Raw genomic sequence first — 7,500 nt, forward strand, 5'->3', positions numbered from 1 at the left:
ATTGTTGCTCAAGTGGCATATTATTTTCATTTTATTTTATTTTATTCTATTGTATTTATTATTTGTAAATTAAATGTATATGCGACCTTTTATGCACGATTGGGTATGTAAGGTGGTCTAGTCGTCCGGTACTCGTAGCGACTGGAAGAGAGCTTCGGCAGTGCGATATACTTCTCCCAATTCCAACCTCAGAGAGTATAACAAGCTCTTTTGACCACTGTATATCTTCACACCCCTGAAGACGGTCCTAGGACTAGGACCGAAACGTCGGCACTAAACTTCCCACTTTGATTCTGGTGTTTACGCTTCTCCCTTTCAATATATATATATTTGTGTATTTCGGCAGCAATTTTTCTCTAATGTATGTAGTGTTAAATGCGACGGAAATCTCGGCGTTGATGATCTTTTTCTAAAGACTCTCAATTCTTCGAAAGAATCGTTTCTCCTCCTTATTCAAGGAATACAGGAATTCTCCGAAAGTGTAGGGCATGGAGACGAATAAAGTCGATTCTGTTACTTACTAGCAGGACGTTTCGTAACTCTTGTTATATTTTTAACTGAGTACAATGGTTTTTGATACATGGTTATATACATAAAAAATAACATTAAGATTGGGAAAGGTCAGTACATGTAATATTGCTAAACATTTAAGTACATGGCTCTCCGTGGGGAGCCTTAACGGAGGAGTGGCGAAATGTCCCTATTTGAGGGAAGGGTCAGTAGATCATCACTCTAGATGTTGATTGAGGGTGATAAATCTTTTATATAAAGAGCTTTCAATAGTGAAAGGCAATGGGCATCGTCATTCTGGTTCAGGATTATGGTGCCTTTAACCAGAAGTTCTCTCGTCGGGGGGATTCCATCTATGGTCGTGTAGGTAGTGGTTCTTGATGGATCCTGTTTTTAGGTGGTAAGTGAGGCGTCATTCCTATATAAGAAGCACGAGTTCCACAGTCCTCGTGTTGACATGTATGCATGTAGATGACGTTTCTCCTCTGGAGGTGCTCTGGGGGAGGGAAGGGGTTATTTTTTTAAATAAAAGATCGGAAGAATTCTTAGATTGATAAAAGGTAATAAAACTGAGATATTTGTCCTCGGGTATCGGTTTTACATTGCGGCGGATGATGTTCTTCATAACTTTTTCTTCAGTTTTATTTGCTGATGTCATGTGGGTTTTAGATAAAAGATTTATCACCCTCAATCAACATCCAGAGTGGTGATCTCCTGACCCTTCCCTCCAGTAGAGACATTTCACCACTCCTCCGTTAAGGCTCCCCACGGAGCGCCATGTATGTAAATGTTTAGCAATATTACATGTATTGACCTTTCCTAGTGTTAGTTTTTATGTATATAACTATGTATCAAAAACCATTGCATTCAGTTGAAAATGCAACAAGAGATACGAAACGTCCTGCTAGTAAGTAACAGAATCGACTTTATTCGTCTCCATGCCCTGCACTTTCGGAGAATTCCTGTATTCTTTAAATAAGGAGGAGAAACGCCTCTTTCGAAGAATTGAAATTTACGTTTCCACGATGAAGCGGTACAAAACTCAACCCATACGCTCCAATTCAGTCAGTCTTTGGTGGGAAAACAAATAACGGATAAAAACTAGTGCTTGAATTGCCTAAAAGTAGAGCCTCCACCAACTTAGAAACTGCAGATATCGGGGAAAACTCCAAGTCAACAATTAAAAAGTGGCTGATTAAGCTGAACGAAGAACATCGCCACACTTGTAAAATAAGGAACCTTCGAAAACCTGCCAACCTCCACGGAAGACCCCTAAAAATGCCCAAAGCAACCAAAGGGTATATAAACCTCACACCTCACACCAGAACAAGAAGAACCTCTGAACCTGGGCTTAAACTGCCACGTTTTTTCTCAAACAAAGAAACACCGAAAACGTTTAGAAATAGAAGTCCTGCTGAATAACATACAACAGCTAGAAAAAGAGAAGTTAGTCCAAACCACACCAGAACTTCATGCCACCCTAGTGTCAGAAGCCGGAAAATTCCGAGGATCCACCAGAAGTAGCCTCATCCAACGTAAGCACTATGTTGCAGCGCGAGAGCTAAAAGAAAACAAAGAAATCACCATCAGAAGGGTAGATAAAAGTTCTGACCTAATCCTTATTTTAACTGAAGAATATCTATCCAAATTAGATGGAATTCTAGAAGACCCTTCAAAATTGCGCCAAATCACCGGCAACTCCGTCGAAACTTTGAAGAGAAAAGTCAACTAAGTTCTAGATATCATCAACGCAGTTACAGACAAAACCCACATCCGTAAGCTCACTGGTGACTTCGACCAAGGATATGTATATGGAGACGTACCAGATAGCAAAATATTTAAACGAAATCCTAACACCCTGCACCCCTTCCGTATATAGCCTTTGGTCTTCTAAGGACTTCTTAGATATCCTGAAAGGAACCCCAGCCCCCGAGGAGAGTAATATCGCCTCGTTAGACGCCGAATCCCTATATACGAACATAGATGTTGATAGAACAATTGAATCGATCATCCAGAGAGTCTACCACAATGACAACATCCCCTCCTTAGCCATTCCTGAACACGTCCTACGCTCTCTTCTCCAACTGTGCACCAAAGAAGCTCCTTTTAGAAGCCCAAGAGGACATATGTATGTATAAACTGACGGCGTAGCAATGGGATCCCCTCTTGGAGTCCTCTTTGCTAATTTCTTTATGGGAACAATAGAAGAAAAGGTCCTGTCTGAGAAGAAACCTAGTATCTACTGCAGATATATAGACGACATCTTCGTCAGGTTCAATACCGCTGACATATTAGAAGACCTCCGCCAGAGACTCATGGAAGAGTCAGGCCTCACCTTCACCATCTAAAATAACATAAATGGCTCCCTTCCTTTCCTAGACGTACAAGTCTCACACTCTGACTCTGGATACAAAATCAGTGTCTATGTCAAATCAACCAACAATGGACGGTGTATAAATGGACAAAGTGAGTGCCCCGTAAGATACAAACGGTCCACAATTAATGCACACCTCAGGAGGGCACTCACCCACTGTTCAGACTAGACATCTGTTCACCACGAATTTTAACGGACCTTCCAACTCCTCGTAAACAGCGATTTCCCTAATTACCTTGTAGAAAAAGCTATCAAGGATCAAGTCGACCGATGGTACTTTGGACATAACCCCCACACCGACGCCCCAAACAAGATAGTTTATGGTTAGAATTAACCCAAATAAATTGACAAAAGATGAATGTTAGTGTAATATATAGGCCAAAAACATTATCATTAGTAGGCGATATATATTTTTTTCAAGAACTGTCTAGTTTCTGCAACGGAGACTTACTGATAATTGGTGATTTCAATATTACCGACATTGATTAGACGACCCTCGTACATGGCAATAAAGGTAGTTGCATGATAGATTTTCTCGGTGACAATTACTTAGTTAAGCAAGTAAAAGAGCCCACATGGCATGAAAACTTACTCGATCTATTGATTACTAGCCGCGAAAGAATGATAACCGATGTAGAAGTTTATTAAACCATTTCAAATAGTGATCACAACTTAGATTCAAACTGCATTGTTTAATACATTGTTGTGAATCTAAAATACCTGATTTTAGTAAATCTCAGTTCATAGGACTACGTCAGGCGCTTCAGCTTGCAGACTAGGAGGCAAACCTAAGCAAAAAGCCTGTAGATCAGATGTGGGAAATATTTCAAAATACGCTTACTAAAATTATTTATACTTACATCCCATTCAAGGACAGACGACCCCAAAAATTAGGCTCGCCCAAAATTGCTTGGTAAAAAAACTGAAAAGAAAAGTATTGCTAAAAAGAAACAGGGTTATAAGAAATACAACTTTTCTGGTGCACATAACGACTATCAAAGCTATGTGATAATACAGAGGGATTTAAAAGATGATTAAAAAAAGAAAGCGACAGTATGAAATTGATATCGTTGATAAATCCAAAGAAAACCCCAAAGAATTCTATAGTTACATTATAGATAAAAAAAAAAAATGATCAGGATTCACATTGGCCCACTATTATCTGGTAATGGTCAACTTGAATATTCGAATGAAGGAATGTATGATATTTTAAACAACTATTTTAGCTCAGTATGCATAAACGAAACATCTCACACTGAAATTCTAGATGAAAATTGTGATAATTCTAGGGGAAACTTACCCTCTACTATATATGCAAAAAAAAAAAAAAAAAAAAAAAAAACCAGAATATGTATAGAAAAACTCAAAATTATCAAAACACCAGCGCCTGAACGTTGGTATCCAAGACTTTTAGAGGAGACGAAAAACGAGATTGCTGTTAAGTTATTATAAAAAAAAAAAAAAAAATCATACCCAAAGATGGAGCAAGATTTTTTTTTTAATTCACAAGAATTATTTACGAGGTGCTTAGATATCTTAATTTTGAAGCTATTACATATATTCTTAAGAATTCATCATCCAAAAACTCCGGACTACAAATTCTATACGCTCTAAGGAACATTGACGATAACGCTGACATTTTTGTCTTGTAATGATGAGACGAATAAAAATGTAAATATGAAAGGACTTTGGTGGGTTTTCTGTAGATATCAAGTTTGAAAGACCTTTCATTTCTGTAAATCATTACATAAAGGGAAGATAAATGATTACTTTCTTCTATTTTCCTGGTGAATTTGATAGAAGGGCCCATGGCATTAAGTTTAGATAAGAACAATGTAGAGTTAGTTGATAAGCTTTACATCCTAAATTTAGATTACGATTTCAGCTATGATGTTATTTCGTTATTTATTCGTGTCTCTGTTTTTGGTTTATTGATGTTCCTTGAAGAAGAACTGAAGAAACATGAGTTGCCACTACCTACCACCACTATCATTGATTTAATTAGATTATGTATTGTTAATTCAAATTTTGTTTTTGACGGGAAATATTTCCAGCAAATTTTGGTATGGCTATGGCCAACCCACTTTCTCCAGTTCTCAGTAATCTTTACATGGAATTTTTTAAACTAAGTAATGACCTGAGATTCTCTCCCATAATGTTACATGGTATAGATATATTGATGATATAATATGTATTTAGCCTGACAATGATGATCCTATTTTGTTTTGGTCCCTGTATACGTTGACCAACTAAGGTGAAATTATACATCCCTGGTTCAGCCCCATTTTCTCATTAAGCCACATACTCATAATTTTAAACTCTAACGCAAGCGCTACTACGCAGGTAAAAGCTTTTGATTTCCATTAACAAGTTTCCTCTTGTTTCATACATTATACAGTGTCTTCCTCTCGATCCTGTCATAAGCCTTTTCCATATCTATAGAAACCCAAATGTGATCCTTACCTTTTGATAAAACCTTTTTGCATATTTGCTTTACTACAAGAATTCTGTCCTCTTTTTTCGTAAATACACATGGTCCTTCTCCTAGAACTTCTTTTCTCCTACTAATAATTTCATTCAACACCCTTTAATATGTTTTTCCAACTACACTCAACGAGTCGATCACTCTAAAAATATCACATTCATACTTATCCTCTTTTCCATTCTAAAGTGGATCTATATAAGCATTTCTCTAGTCTTCCAGCACATCCCTCTCCCTCAGGTACACATTGGGTAACTTTACTAGCTAGTCCACTATAAAAGTTATTTCCTTTGTCACACCCTCCACATGACACTTCGGCTCTAGCTATGACCTCATTCAACACCATTTTATTTACATTCTTGTAAAAACTATCTGTGCACTCGTTTAAATCCTCCTCATTTTTCTCACTACCAGGGCCGTATGTATTCACAAAATTCACGTATTCCATTCTTATCTCTGTTTTGCCCACACACTTTCCTATATCACTACTTACCAACAGAGCCTCCCCTCCCCTCACTCGTTCCCTCATCACTCCCTAAACCCTCCCCGCTTCACTCCCAAACTCAAATTCGACCATCAAATACGAAACTTTGTTTTACTTGACGCTAACACACCCATCTTCCTTCTGATAAACACACTACCAATCTCTTCCTATTTACTCTAGTTTGCACCACAACCACGCACATTTAATTACTATGGTTTTGGTTGAAGTCCTTCCAGACCGTTTTATGCAGGATCCCGAGCCCTATCACTCCATCTCACTTATTCGCCTTTTGAGACACACATGGCTAAATTCGGTTGGATTTTAGTCACCTCACCACCACAGTGGGACCCACAAGAGGTAATCAAAGAAGTGGTAAAAGATAGGTTCAAGGGAACAGCATAAAAGAGGAACCCCAAAACAGTCCCTTGAATATTGGGTCCATATTTCCATGGAATCGATACCCCAGTATTGTGATTAACTTCTTTTGATCCTAACGTGACTCTGTATTTTGACCTGGTTAACGCCAAATTGTTTAATTTATTTCAAACAAACTTCCCAGGACCAAGAGTAACATAAAATGTCTTAGGAGTGGAAGGGGTTAATTGTTCATCTTAACACAGGGCATTCCTTCATTTAAGTAAAATATCATATTGAACTTAGGTGAAAAAAGTGAAGAATTCATTTCAAGAAGTAAATTAATACAACCGAAATCCCCACAAATGCAAGATTGATGTTAAAGACGCCACAATCCTTTAAAAATCGGGTTTCCTTTAAGATAAATTCTATCATTAACGTTAGTTCAAAGAAAATTCTTTAAGTTTGATATATTAGTGTATAGTTAATCAAGACAGCATTATCGAGATATCTTTGAATGGTTTCTCTGAACTGTGTAAATTCTTATACGCTATGTAAAAATAATCAAAGTATTTTTTGCTCATGTTCGTTGTAAACTTCCCAGTTGTAGTGATCGTTACTGAACGGAATTACACAAACAGATGGCTGCCACGTATATATGATGCAATTTCATATCTAAGTCTTCATTAGCGTAGAGACCTAAGCAATATGTCAAGATATTTGTTAGTAAATTCAGTTGCATGTTTTTATGTGCTTACTCATCTACAAGATATTTGCTTGTTTATATATATCGATTTAACTTCTCCTTCCCTGGCACGATGTGCACTCTACCAATTTTGTTCAGGCTATTGCAAAAAAAATAAGACATGTACTAGAGGGTCTCAACTCTTTAAAATAACTAACGAAGAGATTTGTTACCAAATCAATTTGATTTAGAGAATTATGTATCATCAATAGCACTTGTGTTTAACCCCATCATTATCTCACGGGTGGCCTGATAGGATTCAGAATAATATAAAAAGTGCCTCCCTATCTGGAAGAGGGTCACTGAAGTAGTCTTTCACCTCTTCGCTACCGAGATGGGCGTCAAGGAAATACATGGGACAGCTTAGTGCCAACCAGAATAAAAGATAAGATGTGCCCGCTCCAGGAACGAACATTTCACTTATATTGTATCACATCTATTCTGGCTATCTCCAGGCGATTTTATCCCACCAATGGAACCACCTTAACAAGCAAAATGATTTAACTTCTCTGTTTACACTTTCACTGCTATTAATGATTGAAGTATTTATT

The sequence above is a fragment of the Oratosquilla oratoria genome, chromosome 8 (assembly GCF_046742065.1).
Source record: "Oratosquilla oratoria isolate Oo_2021 chromosome 8, ASM4674206v1, whole genome shotgun sequence".
NCBI lineage: Eukaryota > Metazoa > Arthropoda > Malacostraca > Stomatopoda > Squillidae > Oratosquilla > Oratosquilla oratoria.